Raw genomic sequence first — 25964 nt, forward strand, 5'->3', positions numbered from 1 at the left:
CTTGCTTAAACTGGAAATTTAAAACATCCAGTCTGGAACAGCAGGCATGAAACCCTCTTGTCCAGCTGCAGTATTAGTTCTCCAAGTGTTTTGAGAAATGCCAGCATGACATATGGTCTCTCACCACTGCACTGGGACTTCTAGCTGTTCAGATATGGCAGGTCTCGAAGAGTTTGGCAAGAAATTTTGCCAAATTAATCTTTACTCTCAGCCCTCTTGAGAAGATGCCTGATTGCCTATGCAATTTGCAAATCAGGCTAAGACACATTCACTGAGATCTCCCTCCTCACCTCCACTGTGTTTTAAAAATTCTTCACCATGTTAAGAAGAGATAAAATGCCTTACTTACAATCAGAGCTCCTAATTTCGCAGGCTAGAATACTTTGCATGATTTGGTAGCTTACAAATGAATGCACAGAGCAAGCATCTGTCAACTCCCTTAGGCAGCCTTGCTTAACGGAATGCAATTTCTTACCTGAAAAACATAAATAAGCAACATACATTTACATTTTATTCTGCATAACTTAATATCTTATTTAGTACCCTAAATCACACATGAAACCAGTTCTTCCTATTAAGCATGCAAAGACGCTGCATCACTTGTGTAGAACGTTTTTAAAATCAACAGTAGTTTCCAATTAAAACAGTTCAGATGTAAATATTTATACCAAATACAGAGACGTGATTAACATTCTTACCAGATACAAGCTCACTGGAGTACAACGCTTTCCATAATTACCCCCGCTTACAGACCGAAGTCGTTTGATCCCCCAGGCATCAGGAGAAAGGAGGGCCACTTGGAGCAGTCCAGGGGCTACCACCCAAACCACAACAGCCACAGACTCCTAAGGGTCCTCCTTCCCTTAAGAAAAGCCCTCTGGGACACGAGTCACAGCATGGCACACGTTCCTGGGAGCGCTCTCCCCTGCTCTGGGGTTTCACACACTGATCACAACTGTAAGACGCAGCCCTGGCAGGAGGGGACAGGTAGGAGACATGCACAGGCAAGTCTCAAGCAGTGCGTGAAGCTTGGTGCTGGTCCGAATCACAGACCAGCATTCACGGGAAACTTCAGATAACATTTTAATTTTCCCTCATGTTCCGCTCATGTCCAATCTGCAGTCCCTATCCACCTGGATCAATTGGTATTGAATGTGAATTGCAGCCCTGAGGCTCTGCTCAGGTATTAAATGTTTTTGGTGCAAGTCTCAGCAGTAAATAGAAACAAACTTATAAGACTAGAATGATCCAAAATCCACAGGGGTCTAGACAGAATCCATATGGTTGCCATGAAGTCCTTGGCTGCAGTCATAGATTGATTATACTCATTTAAAAAAAAAGGTATTAATGTATAAAGCTACCACAAGGGACGAAACCCACAACACTAAAAAGAAAGCATCAATAAAACACTAGAGCTTTTCATTGACATCTTCAAGAAGCAATGGAAAGCCAAGTCAAACAGTCAAAGTGCAAATGCCTGGGAAACTACGAGAACAAGGAGAGGCCACATGGGTCTGCAAAGCTGTATCCACCTTTTTTTCCTCTTCCTCCTCAAAATACTTTACAATTCTGCTATTTGAGGCAACACAAGAAAACTTCAGTGATCCTGGAGTTGGACTTTTGGTGTACATAACAAGAAATCCTCAAAAAGACCAGGAAAAATATCTGATTTTCTAGTAGCTACAAACAAGCCATCCCAGCTCCCGGGGTTCCTCAGGTAGAACTGTGAGAAAGATTTCTAACATTCCATCATCCCACATCAACTCTATGCAGTTTCTTCTCCAGAAAGTTTTTAATTGCATTTTAATTATGCAAACGTGCTGTGGGCTTTCAGAGTAGAGCGCTAGCTTAAGTTGAAAGAAATAGGTATCCATCAATCTAACCAACGTATCTGTAAAGCACTTGTTTCTGCAGTATTTATGCTCTTCTTTCTGTGAAGAAACCATCCCATATTTATTAAACTGACAAAAGTTCAACTTTACTACACAGGAAACTTGGGAGAGCTCCCCACACCCCGTATCTTTATGTGAATTTCTGGAAGTACCTAAATCTGTATCTGCAAGTGAGGCACTTCAAAGACAAACTTCCCTGCTGTGTTTAAGAACACAAGAAGAAACTCAGGCCAAGATACTTCAATGGATTTTCTGACAAAGCTGCATTTGCAGGGCTCTCCAACATTTCTCCAAGTTCAAGGCACATCCTTGAATACTGTTTGGTTGGAGCCGATGCATTTTATTTTCCCCATAGGTTTGCTGCGTAAGACAATACACAGACAAAACTGTCTACATCCGAATGACCTGGCGGTCCTTGGGGCTGCCTGAAACCACATCACCCAGTGCACAAATTAAGAGGTTATTGCAAAAGTTTGCCAAAGGAGTCAATCAAGGATGAGGAATAAACAGCCCTGCTCCCTGGCAGGCAATGAGAGCAGTAGCAGGTGGAGGCGGGAATAATGCTGCCAGTGCGGACTGTGTTCAACCTGGCCCTGGACAAGGGGGTCAGACTAACAGAGAACCGCGCTCCCTCCGAGCTGCCACGACGTGCAGCTTTTTGATGCAAAGCGCAAGGGGAACATGCATCAGATGGAGGGCTGACCAGCTCTCACAGCTGTCCTTGTATCTAACAAACCCAGTCGCTCATGGAAAGACTGGACAGGCAAGATGCTCCTGAACTGTGTTTCAGGAGCAAGACAACCTCAAGTATTGGTATAGGTAAGGATGGAGAAAGGGGGGGATTTTTACAGGCAGGCAGACAGAGATTTAAAGCATGAACCAGAGGGTCTTGACCACAAGGACCTGCTCCCTGCCACTCAGAGCTGTGCACAATGACGGCAGCATGAACAGGCCAGAGACCAACTGCATTAGGGTTTCCTGAATGCACATGGCTTCTTCCCTCAGCCACTAATCTCATCAGTCACAGTTACTGTATTAAATATACATAAATGCTGAGTGCTCCCCAGGAGCCATCACAGGCCACTGTGGAAGAGCGGGGCCATGCCAGGCAGTCAGCGCATGTAATTGCATGAGGAGCTGTTGATGTTCATAATGCTACGAAACAGAAAAATGGAGACGGGCTCCCAAGCGCTTGCTGGCTGCCCCCAATTGCCTGCATGCCGGCCACTCTCTCCCAGTGAGCAGGACATCGTGCAGCCCCATAGCAATGAGCAAAGAGATTATCAGATATAGATGCAGCACTGCCACGGAGCATGAGAAGCACAAAGACTCTCCTTTACCCAGTATATTTAAATGTAATGACAGATCACGCTGCTCGCCTTGCTCAGTTAGGCTCAAATGCTGGTTTCTGTTACAGATGTGTTATGCAGGAGAGCTCAAAACTGACAAGTTTTAACCATATTTGATGGAAATTTGACACAGACATTTGACTCAGCTCAACATTACGTGGAAAGAAAAGCAAAATTTATTTCAACTTTACAGACTCTGATGCTGAGTTAGGAAATGTCCCAAGTCCAGTTGTTAACTCTCAGCATCACCTCTTCGTTCCCCTGCAGAGGGGAGATTTTGCCTCATCCCCGCCCCTTAAATATAGGGGATTGTTCCTTCCTGCAGAGCATTGCTAACCGACACACTGAGCCGCGGCATCTGAGGTCATCACACACAGTGCGAGGTGTCATTAACGCATGACAGTGACATGTGGCTCTGTTTGCACAGCACCATTTCAGTGTCATGGGAAACCTGATATAGTTTGGGGACTTCTATCTGAAGTGTGACATTCCCATTTAAAATGCATACATTTGGGTCAAGGAACAGAGGGACTTAACCTGCTTGATGCTGGGCTGGCAGAATTGCTCATAGCCATAAAGGAATTATCTAAATGTTTTCCAGAGAAAGCTACAAAGAAATCTTGCACCAGCACTTCCTTCATATTTGGCACTACTTCTGCAAAGAGGCTTTCAGAGAGATTTATAAAGGTTGTATTTCTCCCTGACCTTGCTACTGGCACAGGAGCATGAGGAGACTTCCAGGGGCCCATCCCCAAGAGGTCTCCCGGAGCTCAGTGCAGACATGTCAGTCCTGGTGACATCAAACTACACTCCCCCGGATGCCACGCCGCGCCTCACATACAACACACTCAGTACATCAGAGAGGGAAACTGGTGCAAACACCCAACTTTGCCACCGAGCTGCCAGGCAGTCCTGGGCAACTCGCTCCGCACCTCGGCCCTCCCTCTGCACCCTCGCTCCGGCCCAGAGAGGTCTGTCTCGGCGAGGTCGGGACTTGCAGTGCACAGCAGCAGACTCCTGATCCCACCTGATCCAGCATATAAAGAAGTAATAACAAAGCTGGCTTTGACTGCTAAATGGTGGGTCTTTAAAAAGACTTCCCTCTCCTGCTCATTTGAGAGTAAAACAAACGTTTAGATATCGAATACATGCACTCTGGCCTTGGCTATACTGCAAAATATAAACTCTGAAGTAATTGAAAGGGACAGGTCTGAATATTTAGCTGATCTTTCCCAGACGCTTTTAATTTCTTTGGTCAGTTAGCATATGAGAACATCCCGGTGATGAATGCACTGTTTATACCAGAAATCCAGTAATAAAAACAATGTTCTTAAAAAAAACCTGAAATTATTCTGATATCCCCTTATGATTATGACACAGGGACTTGGGGAAACAAACGTCAGCAACTGAAATGGGATAGAAAACTAAAATACCAAACTATTAAGCTTGCTTGCATTGAATGGTTTGGAGGAATACAGCTGCTGCAGGTTCTACGTTGCAGCTATGTTATCATAACAATTAGCTATAAGACTATAACCACAGCCAAACAAGTTCATACACCTCTAATTTCATGGTATGCAAGCACTAAAGGATGAAAAAGAGTCTTTACGTTATTTCAAAACTTCAAAAGAACATCATATTGTGCATAACAGTTTGAAGAACTTGTTTAAAAATTCAGTGTTATTTTAGCAGCAATAGCTTTTGCTAGCAGCTTTCTGAACACAGCTGCGTAGGGAGGAAATTATTTTCCTAACATTTACTCCTTCCAAAGGCTAAAAAATGTCATGGCTAAAAAAGTCATGACTGCAACCTTAGGTACAAACCAACACTCATCTAAATACTAAGCCTTAGCTAAGGGTGCCAAAACCTTAGGTAGTTAGGGGTTTACTGGTAGCAAATAAAGAAAGCCAAAGGGAAATAGCAAAAGTTAACATATCTGCAGTCAAATTAATATTCCAGCAGCCTGAAGAGCAAGTAGTTTCTCAGCTGTTTGAATAAATATTGACAGCAAATGAGGTCAGTTACCTGCATTTTCAATGAAATCTGGAAATGTTTGGTATTGAAACATTCCTGTGTTAAACAGTGCCAAGCATTTTGTGAAACCATGACTCCCCCCTGCCCCGAGCTGGTTGCGAGACTCCTGCCCTGGGGGAGCAGTCTCCAGCCCTGCATATGGCAGAGGACCAGGCAGCTGGACAGGGAAAGAGCGCAGCAACACGCAGCAGGTAGCACTAATACAGCTACAAATACTGTTCTTCAGCATTCAAGGTAAGGTAATGAGATGAATCGGATTCAGACCAAAGATTCAGCTCTGTGTTGCTACATTGAAGCTCAAGAGGACACAGAGAAAAGTACTTAGGGAATTAATTATCACCCAACTCACTGCAATGCAGTTGCTCCATTACCCGCAGGTGGCTGCTAACAGAGCAATCGCTCAGCTGCAAAGGGCCCCCCACTCCTGGCCTTACTGCAACCAAATGGGACCTCAGAAAAAGGTCATTTAACCTGAATAACTTACTGTAACGCACCCCTCACTGGTAGGGAAGGCAACTAACTTGCCACACAGCTTTCTGCACAGGAGAGGAAGGAGACGGGAAACGCTGCCCTGGTATACACCTGGTTAAGCCATGCAGGGCTGCCATCTCCCTTTTGCAAGGGATGAGCAGCTACACTAAGGTGGCAGGATGAGGTGACTCCCACACCTGTCAAGGTCTAACCTTAGTTTTGGAAGTGACTAAAAGCTGTTGGAAAAACACAACCAACCAACTGGAAACCTTAAGCACCAAAAATCACAGCCCTAAAGCTTCAGGCTGACTTGTCTCCAGCACAGAGTCATCTCCAGCTGCTGGATTACCAACTGGTGTCACTTGCAGCAATGAGTTCTCAGGTCTGGGCAAGAGACACCAAGCCATTTGGTTCATGAAACCTTCAGTCAAGGCCTTCTGAACTGATCCAAGTTTTCACTAGTGACTCCAAGTGTCCATGTTGCCACCACCCTAAACCCTCAGGATTGCCATCCCTACATCCCAATGCTGTCAATAAATTACCTAAAGTTTAAGGCAACAGAATGAAACACAGACAAGCCAATGCCCAGACATCCATTGCTAAGGAAATAAATTTTGCTTCACCGCATAAAACTCTAGGAATGTGCTGTTAAAGTGATCAAAAGCTTAGTATTGGTGCCACTAAATCTCTGAGGGTTGCCATTTTGGGTGCCTATTAAGGGTTTATATTTATGTTATACATCATCTTACTGCATTCCACGGAGAGCGATTTTAACACTAGGATCGTACCCCTTAACTAGTTTTTATATGAAATTGAAAGGCTGAAGAACAGTAATGGTACTATTAAAGACACCTACTTTTTGCTTCCTGAAAATAATAGCATGCTACAGAGCCATGAAAAGAGAAAATGATAGCAGCGCTAACCTGTAATAATTACACTAATAAAGAGAAAATAGCACTGAAGAAATTACGGGGGCAAAGACACTAAAATTTCTGTGTCTAGCTAAAGCACTAGCATAACCTTTCAGAGAATATATTTGCAAAGTATATAAAAAGTTCCAGTTATTTCAAAGGTTACGATTACCACCTTCCCTTATTTAAATTGACACCAGTTATTACTATACTTTCTTGGTCCAGAGTCTAAAAAATACAAGGAACATAAATTGTAGATATAAAATTATAGTGTTATTTGTTATTACACTGTTATTAAAGTGATATTTACCGAGTTCAGGCTGCTTTTTCTCCTCCCTAGTGTAAGATTCAGCAAGGAACAGGAAAAGCCTGACTTTATGACAGAATCAGCTAATGGATTTTAAACTTCCTACATTTTAAGTGAGAAGGAGCAAACAGAAATAGAAGAACCCCGCAAGCACAGGCTCCCAGCCACCGAGCTTTGGGCTGAGACTACAGACATCGGTCTTCCTGCCACCCCGGGAAAGCTGTGGGTCCCTCCAGCCCCAGCAGCTCCTCAATCTCTCTGCTTCCAGCTGTGACCACCTCCCATGAAGACCCTTGGCTTCTCCTCTGGACACAAGCTCCTCGCTGCAATGTGTATCTGCATGGAGGTCACCACTTTCAGGTGGAGACAGACTGTATTAAATTTGCCCTGAGCCAGCAGCTCCTCTGGGGTCACGTGGAGGGTTGAAGAGGCATCTCCAAGACTGTGAAAGGAGAGAGCTGCAGGCAGCAAAGAACGAAATGTGGCTATGGGCAGGGAAAGGTCTGGGTCTTCTTGCCAGGCATGTCTCTGATGCACGCATGACCATTAGGATATTCCATGGCAGCAACAGAGAGGCAGATCAGCCAAATACTCTTTTTTTCCCAATCCTAGACAGCTGTGAGTACAGAAATGGGACCCTGGGGTAGATTTCCCAGCATACTACTACACTACTGCCCACAGAGCATTTCAACACCAGGGATATTTTTGTGTTTATAATCATGGGTAACATGCATGATATTATAGCAACGCTATTACTCCTAATCACTGCATCTTGTAATGCAATACCAGAATTTTTTTTTTTCCCCACATTGTCGAAAATAACTAAAATTGTTGATGGCTCACAGTTGTAATCCACTACTTCATGTCAATAACAGCACAAGACAGTGTATACAAAGCCTCTACCATTTGGATGATTTGTTAAGATTTCAAAATAAAGGAGGAACAACATTATGGCAGTTGTCCATAAATAAACAGCAAAAAAACTTCTGCCTCTCATTCTATTAATTGTAAAGATATACAGTGCTTGCACCTTCGCTTCCTACTGACAACATCTTTATCAAGAGCTGTCAGCAAAATGCAAAAGAAATAGAGGGGGAATAACAGACAATTTGATGAGCGCAACCAAATTTAAAGAGTTTACACTGTTGCCTTCAGCTATATATCACACATCATTATTCACCCTGAGAGGCATCAGTGGACGCATTAGCAGAAACCAGTTCCCCAAGACACAGCTGAACACGTGACAGATGAAAAGGCAAAGTTTTTCTGCACTTGCTTCAACTTCAACTTATTTTAAAAAAAATAAAAAAGAATCTGAGCATAGGCTAACCATCCATATGACATACTCCCCCCTCAAGCAACAGCATGATTCAGAAGAAACTCAGCACAAAAACATGTGCTTAAGCACAAAAGAAAGGACCCAATGGGTGAAATGCAACATTAGTTCAAACCAAAAAAACTGAACAATGTATAAACAGGCACAGTAAGGAGGGTATATGGTGTGCATCCTGAATTACTTGGAAAAGCCAGCCCTCGTGTTAATATATCTGAAGAAAAGCAGTTTGGGGAGGTCAGTGCAGAGGTCTGAAATACCTTATGGTCTGACAAGCGCTACCTGTTCCCCCATTACTAATATGATGGGAAAATATTTTCATTTTTAAAAGGTTTAGCCCATAGGAAGTGTCAATAAAATTAATCTTAATCATCAGAGGAAAACCTGCAATCCCTAGCTGCCACACACTACATCTCCTGGAAGACAGTGCCCATCGCCTGTCTCTGCAACTGCACTTCTGTTGTCAAGAGCAACTGGTATCATTTGAGGGAAGAGACAAAAAACAAGAGGCAAATGCTTCTTTGCAGCAGTGGAAGAACCTGCAAGATCCACAACGGACAAGATGCTATTTCAAGAGGACTTCTGTGGCTCCAATGTCTCCAAAACTTATCTCACCTAACCACAAAGAGGTCATGACTCGCTGTGCGAGACTGTCTTTGCTGAGATCGTAATTTCTCATGATCTCTCGGGTGCAAACTGAAGTTCCACCATATTAAGCAGAGGAAATGTTCCTTCAACAAGGGGGAAAAAAAAATAATCACCTCATCAGGCAGGGGCCCTCCTTGGTAGGTCGTTCCCCACGGACTGAATTTACTACAGAGCTATGCTTCCTTCTGACTGTAATATTCACAATTAAGCAAACTAATTTTCAACCTTATGCTGCAAGCTAAGTTTAGCTAAAAGGAAGTACTGTAGGCTGGGTGAGGTTATTGAGCATTCCCAGATCTCAAAGATCTTGTGCCATGCAGAGTCTTCTAGGAAAAAAGAAGAAAAAAAAGAAAGAAAAACAAACAAACAAAAAAAAATGGTCCCTCCACACTAGCTAGCTGGGAATAAACAAAAAATACACTCAAGGCACTGGCAACAGCTGAAACTACAGTTCCCTTTTACTTTTCTACTTATTTGGGGAGGGTATGATCTTAATTATGTTCAGAAAGAGCAGAATAGTCCAGAACAGAGCAGGCACAAACACCAACCCCTTGGCTGAACCCGACTAACAGCACATGTGCAGATCCAGGTTAGGGATCAGGCAGCTGTTCTGTTCCCGCAGCCTCTCTAAATTGTTGAGGGTTTGGTTGGTTGGTTTGTTGGGGTTTTTTTGTTTGGTTATTTTTTTTGGGGGGGGGGGGGGGGCATGGATTTTTTTTTTTTAAAATCCTTTCTCTTCTTTGGATTTGAAATTCAAAATAGCTGGTAAATAAAACTGAAGTCAAAACTATTCATCCACTCACAAATGACCCCTGTAACGCTTATTTCATTCCCTGCTAACTAACCTCACTCATAAATCTCATTAGGGCTCTGATGAGTGGAAGGGCTGCACAAGAGACAAGTGAAAATGAGAATAAGGTAGATACAAGTACGGAAAACCTGGGAAGAAACTTTAAAAAAAAACAATACAAAAGCATTTTAATATCTCAGTGTAGGGTAAAAATTAAACTATTTCAAACGCAACAAGACCTGAAACATTCTGGCTTTTTTGTTTGCTCTTAATGCCGTGGGGATATAGTTAATGAGGAGTGCATTGGCCCAACGGTAATGCCAAGCCCAACAGCAAATGCAGCAGATGGCTTCCTCATCCCAAACAAGAGCCACTTGACCTAAAGGGGGACATCCATTAGGCACAGGGTGCACAGCAAGTCTGCCTCCAAAGAGAAGTTCATTGCAATGAACCCACGCTAGAGCAGTTCTGGAAGGACTGCAGCCCTTGGAAAGGACCCACGCTGGAGCAAGGCAAAAGCGTGAGGAAGAAGAACTGTGATGGACCAGCCACAGCCCCAATCCCCCTGCGCCGCTGGGGAGCGGGCACAGAGCAGCTGGGAATGACGGAGTGAAGCTGAGCCTGGGAAGACGGGCCTCGGGGGCGGGGAGGCATTTAAATTTGTCTTTGTTTCTCACTAGCCAAGCCTGTCTGCATTAGCTGTAAATTAAATTAATCTTTCACCAAGTTGAGTCTGCTTACCAATTACCGTCACAGGGAAAACAATCGCTCTGCCTTTATCTTGACCCACAAGCTTTTTCATCTTATTTTGTCCCCTTGTCCTGTTGAAGAGGGGGAACGAGAGGGCAGCTGGGTGGGCATACGGCAGCCAGACAAGGCCAACCCACCACAGGGCTGCAGTGTGGATACCTGCCCCAACATGGCCTCCCCATGCGCTGAGGGGAAATGCCTGCTCTAGCAAAGTCCTCCTCCCGCTCCTCCTCCTCTCCCTGGCTGCTCGCAGGGCTGTTTCTCAACACTTTTCTCCTCACCGCCGTGCAGCATTTTGCCCTTTCTTAAACACATTTCCACAGAGGTGCCAGCAGCGGTGCTGAGGGGCCCAGCTATGCCCTGGAGCGGGGCCCCGGGAACCTTCTGGAACCAGCTGCGGCTGGCGGGAGGCAGCCCCGGCCTCCCCTCACAGAGGCCACCCCTGCAGCCCCCCACCGCCAACACCTCGCCTCTGAAATCCAGCACACAAATACACCGCCATGAATAAGAGCAACATCCCTGTTTCCCCTGCAGATCTGCAGCGCTGTATTTCTGCAAACTCAGAATTCACCTCACAGGACTGCGGTGTTCCGACAGGCCATAAACTGTCACGCTCCTGCCACAGCCACTGCTGTGACAAGGACGGACTCCATTACCCAGTCACTTTGCCACACGAGGTGAGAGCCGAGGTGTCCTCCATGTAAAGAGAAACCTCTAAGACAAGGGGCAAACCGCGGTCCCGCCGGCTGGGACCACCCGCCCGCCTCCATGTCCGCCCTGGATTTTCCTTGTGTGCAGACAGAGCAGCCCCTGCCGATCACCTGCACCCGCCTGAACAATCTCTGGAAAAAATGACTTGCACCTGGAGTTACAAACAATGAATCTGCCAGAAAGGGCTTTATTTTTCCCCCCATAAAACATTACTGAGAGGTATGGCTCCCAATTCAGCAAGGAACAGGCCTAATTTTACATTTGTGAGCAATGCCGCAGAAGGCAATCACCTGCAGCATGTTCATTGCCTCTCCTGATTTACAACTGAAAATAAAACAGATTTTTTTTTTTTTTAAGGGTTTCCAGTTTTACTGTTGAAATTCAAGGAAAGTGGGAAAATGTTCCTCTTCGCTGTGCACTGCAACCATGATGTGATTTGCTGAGTGTGTTTATAAAAGATAAACTCTCAAAGAAAAAAAAAAAATGGGGGGGGGGGGGGGGGGGGGAGTAAATAGACACTCACACACATTGCTGTGTTCTTACCCAGGTCTGTTTGTGGGAGTTTGATGGATTTGCTGTTTCCACCAAGCATCATCAAAGGGATGAGACCTCCCATTTAGGCACATAGGGATACTGAATCAGAGGGTAATAGCAGCAAAATAAATAAACGAAGATCAGTTCTCACTATTTTGGGGCTTTTCACAGACACTGGGACTTGTGACGCTGCCATTATGGCCACTGCACTCGCTGGGAGAAGGCTAAAATATTGCAATACTCTCTGTAGCCTGGAGGGAGCAAATGTAAATGAAGGGCAACTGCACGGCTTGCACCATTTGGACACACCACTGCTGAGTGAAGCGTCCAGAGAAGGCATCATGTGTTATACACAGAGACCACTTGTAAGCTGTTGTGCAGTCACTTGAGTTTTCCTTCTCTTTATGATCACTAGAGCTTGCAACACATTAACCTGTTTTGACTCCTTCCCCCCTCACAACTCAGCTCCTTACAAGCATGTTATTGCAAACAGAAACCACAAACTATGCCAAAGACGCTCCTTAGAGCCTCATCTTCTCAGAAGGTTTTCCCACTCCACATGACACACAGCTTACACAAAGCAGTAACACACGTGTGCAAAGGCAGTGAAGTCGACCATGGGTTCCCACCCCTGTGGGGCGGCACGTGCCCACTTGACCGGGTGTGCTACTGCGGTATCTTAACAAAAGAGGCGAGGTTAAAAGGGGGCACTGCAGGTATTGATGATGGCCACGTTCTTGCTCTCGCCATCGCTGAGAGGAAGAAAAGCACACTTCTCTGCAAAGGCAGCCTTCCTCCTTGCCCAGGTAAAGGATCCTGCCCTTGTTTTCACTCCCATGTGTAGAAGCAACAGGGTAGTGAGCAGATTTAATCATAGCCCAAAGGCCGACAAACAGGCATCACCCAGAAAATTATTACAAACATGCCATCCTGTTTTGACAGCAGCAGTGTTGCCATCTTGAGTTTTTCTTCTTTGCTGTGAAAGCAATGGCTTTCACCCAGCTCCAGACAGCTAATCCTATGGGGTTCTCAACCTTTGCGGCTTAAAAAGCAACAGCGGACTAAAGTTCATGAACACAGCTAGAAACCATGATGTGGCTGTCCACTGAAGGGTTAAATCATAGCGGACAAAAAAAAAAAAAAAAAAAAGAATCCTGTCCTGGTTTAGCCCCAGCCAGCAACTCAGCACCACGCAGCCGCTCGCTCACTCCCCCTACCCCGATGGGATGGGGGAGAGACTCGGAGAAGTAAGAGTGACAAACACTCCTGGGTTGAGATAAGAACAGTTTAATAATTGAAATAAAGTAGTAATAGTAATAGTAATGATGATAATAACAATATAATAATGATAATAACAATAATAATATACAAAGCAAGTGATGCACAATGCAATTGCTCACCACCCGCCGACCGATACCCAGACAGTTCCCGAGCAGCAATCGCTGCTCCCTGGCCAGCCCCCCCAGTTTCTATACTGAGCATGACGTCATATGGTATGGAATAGCCCTTGGGGCAGTTTGGATCAACTATGCTGGCTGTGCTCCCTCCCAGTTTCTTGTGCACCTGGCAGAGCATGGGAAGCTGAGAAGTCCTTGACTAGCATCAGCAGTACTCAGCAACAACTAAAACATCAGTGTGTTATCAACATTCTTCTCCTACTAAATCCAAAACACAGCACTGTGCCTGCTACTAGGAAGAAAATTAACTATCCCAGCCGAAACCAGGACAGTATCGAACCTGGTTGTAAAAGTACGTCACGTAGATGCTCATGTACCCAAGAGTTGGGCCACTGAAGACCATCAAAACAACCAGGAGGTGGATCAGCCTGCTAAGACTGAAGGGGTGAAGATTTCCAGTCCGAAGGTTCCCGTAAGGCACGATGCGATGGGAGACTCCGAAACCAGGACAAATCCAAAACATAGATTCATATTTCCCACAGCTGCTTTCAAGCTCCACTCTCCTCCCCTATTTATGACTCTATTCCACTATTTTTTAATCATAACAGAAGATCAAACACAACACTTAGTGTTAAGAATTATTTTGATTTAAAGGTCTCCATAAACCACTGCATAATTATACCAGAGGGAGGGGTGATGTTTAGTTTTATCTTTTTTTTAAATCAATACATTTACACCAGTTACAACCCCTAATGTAAATGCAGGGATAGTGGCAGGAGGGTGCCTTCTACTGCTAACAGGCTATTCCCCTTCTCACACGAGGGAGCCGGACTGCCGTAAGGCAGCATTGCCACACTACAGCTACCCCCGTATTAGGGCATCGCACGGCTGTATTTATAACAACTGTACCATTAACTCAGATGGACCCGAAGCCAGGCAACCCTCTAGTTTGCTTTTTACTCCTCCTCAAGGCAGCAAACCGACTGCCAGCCCAATGTTAGGAAAACCTCTGGTGTCACCGCAGCTCCGGGCTGGGGTCCAGGGTAGCAGGGTGCTGCCAGCTGAAGCCCTTCGCCCGGCCGCAGCAGTGCTGGCCCAGCTCCACTTCCATCACGGGGTCGTATTTCAAGGCACAAAATTTTGAAAAAAAAAAAAAGAAAAAGAAACCCCAAAAAACCCCACAACCCCCCCCAAAAAACCCACAACCCCCCCCAAAAACCCTACTGATAAAGAGCTGGTTTGGCAGCACCGGGAACGCTCTAAGAGCGGAGCACACAGCACGGGCGTGTTGGCAAAGGGCTGCTTTTACACACCTGGCTTCTCACATCACGCTTGCGTGCCCGAAACGGAAAACACAGATGGGCCTCGCAGCCTGCGTCCAGCGACCCTTCCCTGTGCAGCAGGGCATTTCGACACGTGTTTAGCTTTAATCTTGTACTTAAATCCCAGCGATATAGATAGGACTTAATTACACGCTCGAATGCCTTTCTCAGCTGGGAGAAGTGTAAATACATACTTAATATGGTTTGATGAACTGGCACCCAAGGCAAATAAGACCTGTTTTGCTGAGCTAATACTGGGACTCGACCATATAAAGAAACACACCTTAGGGACAGGTTTTACCATCGCATGTGAAGGTCCTTTTCTTCAGCAGGTATCTGCCTATTTCAAGCTGGACTTGCAAAATATGTCCACCTTGTACTTTGTGTTGTATTTGAGTAGAAAACCGCAGAAAACTGGAAAAGACTTTTCCAGGTGTCCCACAAGAGATGAGGGAAGATACGCATACGACTGACTGTACAGCCAGGAATGCTCCACCCATTGCGCTGACTGGTGTCTGCAACACCGAGATCATCACTGGGCTTCAGCTACGCTCCCGGGATACAAGAACCAAGCAAAGATTTTAGCATCTAATCTGGCTGAGTACTCCACAGGATTATGCTATCCATCAAAATCAGGTGCTCCCTTCATTTGGTTGCAAACAGTACTGCCAAAGCAAGGAGTCTGAAAGCAAAAATACAGAACAAGCCATTACAGATGAAATTAAATCACTAGGACTAGGAAAGGAAATAAAAATATTATTTAGGTTTGTCATTTTATTCATGGGAGATCAAGATGAAAAGATAAAAAAAATCCCAGTACCATATGACAGAAATACATATTATTGCATTGCTCACATGATAGTAATACAAGTAATAGAGACCATAAAGCTGAGAAATCTGCAGAATAGCTTTAAATATAACTGAGATTACCCATTTTATTGGCCAACGTCATCTTCATTTAGAACTAATATACCACACAAGAAACTGCAAATAAATCTGTTCTGTAGAATTCAAATTTATCTTTTTTTTTTAAAGGTATACAGTGAAGCTGTTTAAAAAAAATAAACCAATAAATAAAACCTTGCATCTGTTGGAGTTGTATCAGTTTGCAAGAAGATTTCATTTTGTTGGCAGGGACGTAAGAACCTTGGGCATGCATACCACTAAAATAATGAAATCCAGCTTCACCCATCAGACAAAAAAAAAAAAAAAAAAAAGAAAAGAGGAAAAAAAAAAAGACTATAACAATGAAAGCTGGTGCCCCTCAGTGGAACCACTGATTTAATAGAAACCATCTTTCTGTGTTGCCTACAGCCAGGAGCAGATGAAAGACACTTGTGTGATTAGTTAACAAGTGGTCATTTAATCTCCCCTGACAAGCCCTCCTTTTCAATTCCAGGTTCTCCTGTTACCATTCGATGTTTGAATGCCTTGTTCGAATGTGGAGCCAGCTCTGCACGGATCACACAAGTCTGCATTCCTAGGAAGAACGCAGATCCCTTCACTTATGCCAGTAAAGCTAGCAAGTACTTTACTGACTCGCAACAGTCTTTTCTTCTATTTTTTTCCAGGGACTGAATACAAGGATGATCTTAGATTCATGCTCTAGGAAAAAGTCCTTATTACTCTAGACTGAGGCTTCCAGCACATGGGAGGTACATGATCCACCTGATCCAAACCTACTACCTGAGCGGCTCCAGGATGCAGATGCTGGAAAATGTTGTTATAAGATAAAAATTCACCACAAAACTTCCTGTCCATATGACTAGCTCTATGCCCTTACTACACAGTAAGTGTCAGGCAGCTCATCTTTTTTCAAAGACCAAGAAGTTATTTTGATTTGTCTCCTGTTTACCTGAAACTAAGAACTTAAACATGGGCGGCTTTTCAAGAGAGCGTGACACACAGGATCTAAGCACATGCTTAAAATACACGTTGGCTAAGAGAGGCAAAACCATGTTCATCAAGTTACATGCTATGCACTATTCTCTTCGATGCTTATAGCTGGTATTAACCCTGAGTTTGCAATACAGGTTTTGACTTGCGAAGCATCCTTTATGATTACAGCCTTACCAGAATTAAAACAGGCAGCATGTGATCTCTAACTTGAGCCTCCAGATAGGTCTGCCTCTTAGTTCTCACCCTATTCTTAACTTCTGGGAAGCCCTCATATTATAGTAGTGTATAATTTGTAATACTCGCATTTAAACTACATCCTCTTAAAAGGGAACTTCTGGTTGTATTATGCCTTGCAAGTACGATTCATGAGATAAAGAAGGAAAGAAAAAAAATCATTTCTTCGTTTCCCTCCCCCTTCCCTTATCTAATCACTTCATGAAAAATTACTCCAAGGCGCCTTTAAGGCCAAGGAACACACTCTCAGTCATTTGGTTTCCAGCCATTGACTTTCAAACAGATTGCTGCAAGCAGTGTAAATTTCTTAAATTCCACAACAGTAGCAAGTCTCTGAGCCTCCCTTTCATCTCAACTACTCAATTTATGCTCCAGCACACATTACTGCAGATATGACCTCTTCCATCACCAACCAGTGACGTCGCCTGTATTAATGCAAACAGCCTTGCTCTACAACTACGTGTGAACAAATTGATTCAACTCATCTTGAATTGACATTACAGTGTCCCAATTAGCCTCTAGCAAGGTTTAGAGGAAGTATTTTTAGCTGTCCGAGACTGAAATAATCAACGTTTCTCTTGTCTAGCATTTGTGTTTCAAGTTTGATAGCTCAAATACTGACGATTCACTGTTCAGCCTGCTGAATCAGAAACAGTCATATTCTAGATGAGTATCTTCCCTCATTAGTCAGTCAAGTTATAGATACAGCGTTTGGGCACAAGTCAGTAAGACATTAGAGCAGAAGTTTGAGTAGTTCAAACCTCCTTTAGCACAGCTCTTAAGAACATGTCTGCACTGCATAGGTTGCTCACGTGTTTTGCTTAATAGGAGCTTTTAAAAACAAGAATTACTTTATTATTCAGGAGACACTTTTTTTCATTTGAGTATTATTCAAAAATCACAAATTAAAGTCACATGGTTGCTCCTTTGCCCCAAGAATCCTATTCGGTATTCATATCTCTAACTGAATGAGTGTCTTTCAGGCGAAGTAGTAAAGACTTATGAAGATGCAACTTGTCTTTCGTAAAGAAAAATGCCCCAATTTCCTAAAAGCTGGGGTCCAAGCCATTATGTACACTATGGGTCACAGGTTCAGAGGTAGTAGGGTCACACAGCCTGCAGCACATAAAATCTCACACTGCATGTTGCTCTCTTTTCAATGTAAATCAATGCTTCTTTGCAATCCAATTAATAGATTTGCAAATTCAGTTTTCACTCCTGACTGCACCTGATGGGAACAATCAGAACGAGTCAAAAACCCAGTCTTTGCAGTATTTACATGTAAATACAATATATCCCACAGAACCAAGGAGAATGACCAAAGGCCACAATTTTCAAAGCTGCTGGCATCTCACTTCAACACCACAAATCCCTGAGGGTTTCCCACCACCCCTTGGGGACTAAGGGGCACATTTTCCAAGCTAAGCAAAACCATCACTGTAATGAGACAAGAGCCAAAGAGGAATATTTATTTGTATGAACGTAAGACATTTACCTATTGTACGGGATTAAGAGACATCAATGACACCTGTATTCTGTAAAAGCATTTTCAGAAATTAATAAATAAAATCAGTGTGCAGAAACTGCCACTCACCACGAGAGGGCACTTTTTAAAAACCTAAAGCAGAAAACTCCTACTTAAGAGCAGATGCTATTCCAGTGAGGGAAGAAAGGGTTTGGGGATGAGGGAGATAATTGCTCAGGGATAAAGCCAGCATAAAGATTAAAGAACACGAAATGTCAATAAGTGCACTCAAGCTTGAGACAGGACAAACATTCATGTGACAGACTGATCATTTCTTCACTGGCACCGGTGCTGCATGGACAGTAAAGTTACCTCACGTGCCTGCTGTCATCTAGAAACGTCAGCTGCAGTTTCAAAACGCTCACAAAGTCAACTCTGCATTTCTCTTCTTAGTAAGCGAATGATTTACATGCAGTTAAATTGCACTCAAAAGTACCAATATTAAAATATTCTAGGAAATGAAGCATTCGCCTTTCCCTTAAACTCCAGAATAACATATGCCACCCTGCCAGCTTTATTTTTGGGCTGCATTTGTCAAGAAGAACGCGCTGGAAACCTGCTGCAGACAGCGCAGAAGCGCATTTCTGTTCCAAATGCTGCATATTAGCTGAGAAAGCAGACCTGCAGAAAGGTCATTATTTTGTATTAGAGATCTGTAAAAGTATCTTGTACAGATTCAGACATCTTTTGCTACAATTCTTTTGAACACAGAAGACAGTGCATCATCTGCTTTAATAAATACTGGATCATAATGCAGCCACTGAAAGCTGTAAGGTATATTTTTTCCTTTATTCACAATGCTATAGATCACAAATATAAATATTAGCATTTCCTGAAAACTTTATGAAAAAATACTACAAATAAAACATACTCCTTTACAACACAATATCAAATTACATGTTATTTTAACAAGTTGCTGGGGAATATATCAAGCATATTCAACCTAAAAGGAAAAAGTATATTTTATTTCAACCATTTTCAAAGCACACATGATTCAAAAACACAGATCCAGTTATTATTCTTTTTTGATTAGAGGGAAAACAGTGATATTTTTCCCTGGCAAACACACTTGTTCAAAAAAGGGAGCAGCTAATACTGGCTCCAATACCTTACTCCTTATTCCATGTCATCCCATTCAGGGTTTTCCACATCAATTTGCCTGCTAATGAACCTTTTGAAAACATCTCAGAGGAAACTTGCTCTCCTCGGTCACTTGCAGATTTCTACAAGCCCAACATCAGGACTGCGTATAATGAAACAATTAACAATGACTCTTTTCTAATCCTTGCCACCACAAAGCCTGTTGATAATAAAAACCCCGTTGATAATAAAAACTCAGCATTTGTGTCAGACCTTCTTTATATTGAAGTATTGCTGTGTACAACACTAAGGAAACCAGCCATTATAATTCAGCTTGCAAGGAAATCTGATTAATTCATCAGGACTTCCACACCAGAGCAGTCATTCAAACAGATATTGGCAGAACAATGAACGTAAGCCAAATACATGTAACAGTCCTATTAATGCTAAAATTATCTAGCAGCAAAGGGGTATGAGAAGCAACATCTGGCTGGCAAAGATAGAGGGCTGACGGTCAGTTATTCCATAAATTGAGGCTGCCAGAGGACACTTTTTCCCACACCAGACCGAGGGGCACAACGAAAACTGTCACAAGAGAGCCTGGGGAACTCAACAGCTATGTGCCACAACCTGCATTTCTCTATGGGTCATTCCTAAACCAACAGGTGTCTATGGAAAGCACTTAGCAGCTAAGGAATGCTCTTCAGGAGCTCCTATGCATCAAGATTAGAGAATCCTATGCATGGAAATATTACATAGTTTTGCTTCTAAAAGAAAATAAATGGAACAATTAAGCAAAATTCCCCCATCGTGATTACAGAGCTTATTCACCGTCTCCAGAAGATGGTGCCACAGTTCAGAGGTTACCATCTGCACCGTCTCTCTTCCGGAGCTCACCATCTTCCTAGCACGTAGCAGCACACAGGTGATACATGAGGTGACACTTCAGAGACTGGCTCATTAGAAGGAAAACAATAGTTGGATATAGGACTGTCCACAGCAGACCCAGTGCACCTCTGCCCCATCTGCTCCAGGAACCTCTTGGGCAGGCAAACATCCCCCAGGACAACCACAACGCCTCCCAGCATGGACTACGAGCCTGAGACCTAGCTAACACCCAGCAAGCCTAGACGTCAGTCTTAACCTACACACTCCAAACATTCCCCAGCCGCCAGTGTTCTCCCTAATTGCTTATCAGTGTTTCCCCTTTCCCTTCAGGCTTAACTGACCACAAACTATTCCACTGTTAAGCCTAGAGACTTCAGGTCTGCAGCAGACCTGGCAGAAGCACTGCTTCACTGCACCTATAAAAATCAGAGCTTTCAAACCAGACTTGTTTCAGCCCTAGATTGGCAGTGGCTGATGTCAGCAAAAGGGCTGACAAGCGATACAAAGGAGCCTGACACCTCTCAGCTAGCTCCAGCCTGACACACTTGGCTCCATTTGCAGCAGGAGCAGCCGTGCAGCAAGCCCAGCTCCACCAGACTTCCCTCAGGCCTACCACACTCAGCACAAATGCCAGTCATCTTTGGTGGGCATCCTCTAAGCCAGCTTTTGCTCACAGGCTGAGCTCATGTTGCCACACATGTTTAAGCTGTCACCTACTCACGTGTCTGTAAAATGACCTTGATGTTAGGAGCCCACTTAATTTCCCTACTCAGTACAGCAACACCTAGCCATGCTGAATTCAAGGTGTACGTCCCCATATAATTGCTCACCCTTCTTTCCTGCAAGGGATGCAAGGATTTCTTTGCAAACAATTGCTACTTTATCTAAATAACGAACAAAAAAACCCAACAGTGCAAATGGTATCACAGCCAACAGACCTCAGGCACATGAACAGTAACAACAGTGCTGCTCTCATTGCATGCTAGCTGCTGTACTAGTCTAGCCCAACAGGGGGTACTTCCACTTACAACCGGGCAAATTCAGTGAAATTTATCCACAGGAATATTGCACTAGGTATTGTTTAAAAGATATGATGTTACGTGAATCTCTACAGAAACCTCTGGGATGCAAGGTGATAAATACAGGTGTAAAAAAAATAGTTATAGAGCATCAAGCCCACATCCCTGTTTGTACAACTTTTGTTTGAACTTTTGAGCTAATTACTATCTTCTCAGTACACCACAGGCAGACTGGGCAGGCAACAGGCATCCTTAACCCTAAAACAAAAAAACGCTCGAGTCGAAATACTCAGTTGAAAGCCGCGACAGATTCAGCGAAAAAGACAGTCCCTGGAGTCACAGTGGTGCTGGCTCCAGAGGGAGCCACCGCCTCGCTTTTGCAGTGCCAGCAAGAGGCCAGCACACAGAAACCACCAAAAAGGCTTTCCAGTGAAAAAGCAGAGAGGATGCAAGGGGAGCCTCTTCTGCATTAAGTGTTGAATAGTGTAAGGACTGCTACTTTCCCAACAAGCAACAGCAGTCATGTGTGTTGTACTACTGTGATCAAAACAAAATAGCTTGCTTTATAAAGAACACAAATAATTGAGTGTTGCCAGAAGAGAGCGAGTGTGGGTGCATGCACATGTGTGTATAGCAAATGAGCAGTTCACACTCAAAAAACATGCTATGAGTTTGAAAGCCCCCTTGTTGAAAGAGCCTGCAAAAGAACAAACCAAACACATACTGCAAAAACATCACTGCGAAGAAAAACACCCCGTTGGAAAGATAGTAAGCAAATAAAGATGTAAGAGCATCTTCTACTTGATTCCTCCCAAACACCTCTAATGTTTTTTCTTTGTTAAACAACAGAACAAGGCCTCCTTTTGTAATTGCTTGAACTGTACTGAACTTGGACCATGCTGAGCTGAACGGTTTCTGATCATTCTGGTCATACAAAGCAGATGAGAAATGAACAGACTGGGAGGGTCAGAAAGGTGAGTCTGCACACCAAGACAGGACAGAGCACACAGCCAAGAGCAAAGACATTAGTTCATTATTTCCCAGGGGAACAAGTCCTGGAAGAGCAAGTATATCCTCACTGCAGTGAGGAATGGGATCAATTCTGGGGAGATGTATCCAAGGTAGCTGTAAAAGAGCTTACTCAAAGGGCCACCAAGCCCCCTGAGGGGGTGCTACTGCCTGCACTAAGCTCTGTAGCCAGGTGTTGATCAGCATCCAAACTAGCTAAACTTTAAAGACTAGCAGTTTCATCTCCATAAGTTACAGTAACAACTTGGATGTATTGGAGATACGTTCAGAGTCACACACCATCCCAAAGCTTCCCTAGATTCACTGCCCCTTCTTTGCAGAGGGGAATGGTCCATCTCAAAGCTGTATCAACTGTAATGCAGAGCAGAGCATTTGCCTTGATCTCTTCTCAGAAGTCAAAGTGTGGTGGGGTGGGTGAGTTATGGGCAGACATAGTCCAAATACATTTTCTCTTTTACAGTGGTCCAAGTACAACTGCCAACTAAAATCAAAGTTTTGTGGTTTTCTGTCTGCATAGCAGCAGTCAGCCTTTGTGAGTGGAAACTAAATCCCAGAGACGCACAAGAGCCAGGCTGGCAAACATTCTGGCTTCCAGCAAAGCAAGAGAGCGCGTTTTGCAGATAATAAAGCAACGTGACGCAAGTTAGAGAGACTGGTTTGTTTTAACTCTACCTGCCGCACACCATTAAAAAACATAAGATGTGCATTGCCGCTACGGCTTATTCATTGGAAGCCTAATGGATGTAAGTTTAACATATCGCTAACCAGGACTTAGCAGACAAGCATACTGATTTTCTCAGAGAAGATTGCCAAAGGAGCGCTCCCGTTTTATGCTGCATAATATACCAAAGCTGCACAGAGCAGCAGGGGAGGAGTGCCCAGGTGCTCACTTCCAGCAAACATGGCGCGTGCCAAAACTCAGCCTCCTCCACTCCTGTTTACATCAGCCCCTCAAACACCGCCTGGTAGCAGGACATCCATCAGGAGCCCGTTATGGTCTGTGCCCATTCAGGTGAGACTGGCCAAGCAAAACGGGAACGTAATAAACCACAGAGACATCGTAAGGTGGTGGCTGCCAGCTCTGCTCTGCCCTCTGAGTGAGTTCAGAGCTTTGCTTTCCACCAGCTACTGCTTCATACCCCAAAAGGAACACGACAGGAGCACATCCCAGTTTACCAATCACGGGGATGGTCACCCCTTCCCTGGAAACCCTTGTAGGACAAAAAAAAAAGCTCACTGGCAGCTTCACAACTTCTTCTTTGATGTCTCTCTCTCACCACTGGCTTACGCAGGCAAATTGGAAGTGGAGCAAAACCGGACCACATGATGTCCTGACATACAGCCAACCACCACCTGAAAAAGGCTTTGCCTTATCTTTTTTACCAGCTCTCTTCCCACCACGTCAACAGCCCTTCTCAACAGACACATCTCACCAGCAGATCTGCTCTGTAAAGGGAGCACGGCTGACCTCCGGCACCCCTCAAGTGCAGCAGCCCAGTTTTGTGTTACACAATGAAAATGCTTCCACTTAGGTACCTTCCACTAGGTACCTAATAGCTGTTTCAGTACTGCTAATTGCTTGCTCACAGGTAAAGATCTACTCTCAAAGAAGAGAGCAGCAAAAAGCACCCTGTGAGCTATGGCTCCTTTCACTGCAGCCTTCCTAGGTCCCCTCTGCAAGATAATGAGGTGGGGGACTTCAGCCCCAAACAGATTCTTTTGCTCTGGAACAGATCAACAGCTTTATTTCTCCTCATATCAGAATGCTGTTGTGATAGAACACTGTTCTCACTGGGAATCATTTTGGGCAGAAATTCCACAGAAGAAGAATTATATTGCTGGATGGATGTATTTACTATATCAAGCAGAATAAAATCAAGGAAATGCAAGTACATGTGTTTAAATGAAAAACTGCCTTTGCTCAAGCAAAGAAGATAAAGATGGTAAAACATGTAAACAGGAAAAACTAATTATAAAAATCAAAATCCTTTTGAACGGTCTGGATGGTCATTTGGAAATAAATCTCTATTCTTAATACCTCAAAACGCCTGCTATGTCAAGCTTATTGCCAGAAGAAAGGCTGCTTACAAAGATAATTTTCTTTCATTAACGTACAAAAAGTATGTATGAGTTCCAGACAGAGAGCAAGGCTCTTTTCCTCCCTCTACCACCAACATGCTGTTGAATCAACCTTCCTTAAAAGATGCAATCTGCTGAATTAAGGGAAAACTGAGTAACTCAGAAAAAAAAGAAAAAGGGAGGACAAATGAAAAGCTTGGCTTGACATGTTAATCTCTGTTGCTTTAATTATTGTGTTTAATGTCAATTGGAGAGAAAAAGAAATAAGAGACTACAACAAAGCTGTGTGTCCTGGACGCAGCGTGCTCAGCAGGACTTCTGCCAAAAGCACAATGTTTTTATCAAAACAGCTTCTGATTAAGCTTTCCCCCTCCCTCTGACAGTCCTGTGCGTTTTCATCTCTTGATTTAGAGCCAAATTAGCTACCCGTTCCAAGGGTTAATGCTCTTGAAAGTCTTATTATGGTAGCTATCTGCTCAGAGCTGCTACGTGGAAACTTAAACATACAACAAACCCCAGTACATTATGCCAATACTACATAAAAAAGATAAGATAGTATTTCTTCGACTGTGCAAAGTCATGAGTAGCACAAAGAACTGTAGCAGACTTAAGACTTGCTTGTCCTTTGGTGAGCTTAGCTTGGAGGTAAGCAGGGTAAGTCCTCCACTGCCAGAATAGAGTCTGAAGTCTGGCTACTGGCACTGCACAATGACAGTCTGCTACAGGGAACGCATCTTCCACTTGAACCTCCCCATCAATAATGTGAGAGAGAGAGAAATGCTGGCTACTGCTGAACACTATTTGTGGTTGATTGACAGCCCTAGGCTAAAAAAAAAAGGGGGGTGGGGGGAGGGGGGACAACACCCCTCTCCCTTTTGTACTGTTTGATCCGGTTTCTTGTAAAGGAACCCATTACAGCAGCAGGTATCTGACCAGTACTTCATGCCAGAGGGAATTACATTCATCGCTGCCTCAGCTGTGTGCATCTTAGAGGCACTAAGAATCACAGCAGTCCTGGAGATTAAATGCTTTAACAAATAGCAAAGTTGGTACCATGATTTTCCCTTAAACAAAAGGGAAACCAGTAAGCATAAAATGGAGGGTCAAGTCAACTGGACTGCTCTTAACCAAAACAACTGCAAGCTTTGGCACTGGGTCCGACACTGCACCAGGGCAGAGAAGTCTCCAAGGCTTTCCATCTTCTCCTTTACCCATAAGTGCCATGTGCAGGAGAGCTGACCGCAGCCTGCCCGCTGCACGCCCAGATCACACCTCTCCAACAGCTCTGAATCGCAACCCACCGACCGGCACTTTGTCCTGAACTTGAGGCTGTCCAGGGGCTCCTAACCAGCACTTGCTTTGCTCATGAGGTTTCCATACACTTCAATCAAACTTTGGAGAACAAGAGAGCAGGACAGGACTGTGTTCTTGCAGCACAAGAGGAGGCAGCTTTATAAACACTCATTCAGAGAAGCAGTAGAATGAGTGGTCCTTACCTCTTCCCCAACTACCACTACATTTTAAGGGAAAGAGCTTGCAATTTCCACAGCGACACTTCTATCCCACCTCTCGAAGGAAGTCAGCAAAGGATTTCATGAAAGGGAGTACAAAGCACTCCTTGCAGCACCCTTCTTATTTGCTAACAGGGTTGTCCTAATTTGGTTTTACAATCAAAGAAATCAGGCAGAGAGGCCATGTCTCACTTGTGTGAGGTCAGGCTCTTCGTGCACTGTCAGACCCAAACCTCTTCCCTGCCCCATGG

General features: G+C 44.0%; 1 protein-coding gene across 1 annotated transcript in view; it reads right to left on the bottom strand.

Moving 5' to 3' along the window:
* MAGI1 (membrane associated guanylate kinase, WW and PDZ domain containing 1) overlaps positions 1 to 25964 on the bottom strand; it is a 360601-nt gene that overhangs the window by 234206 nt on the left and 100431 nt on the right. The gene's annotated exons all lie outside the window — the stretch shown is intronic.

The sequence above is a fragment of the Pelecanus crispus genome, chromosome 7 (genome assembly GCF_030463565.1).
Source record: "Pelecanus crispus isolate bPelCri1 chromosome 7, bPelCri1.pri, whole genome shotgun sequence".
Classification (NCBI taxonomy): Eukaryota; Metazoa; Chordata; class Aves; order Pelecaniformes; family Pelecanidae; genus Pelecanus; species Pelecanus crispus.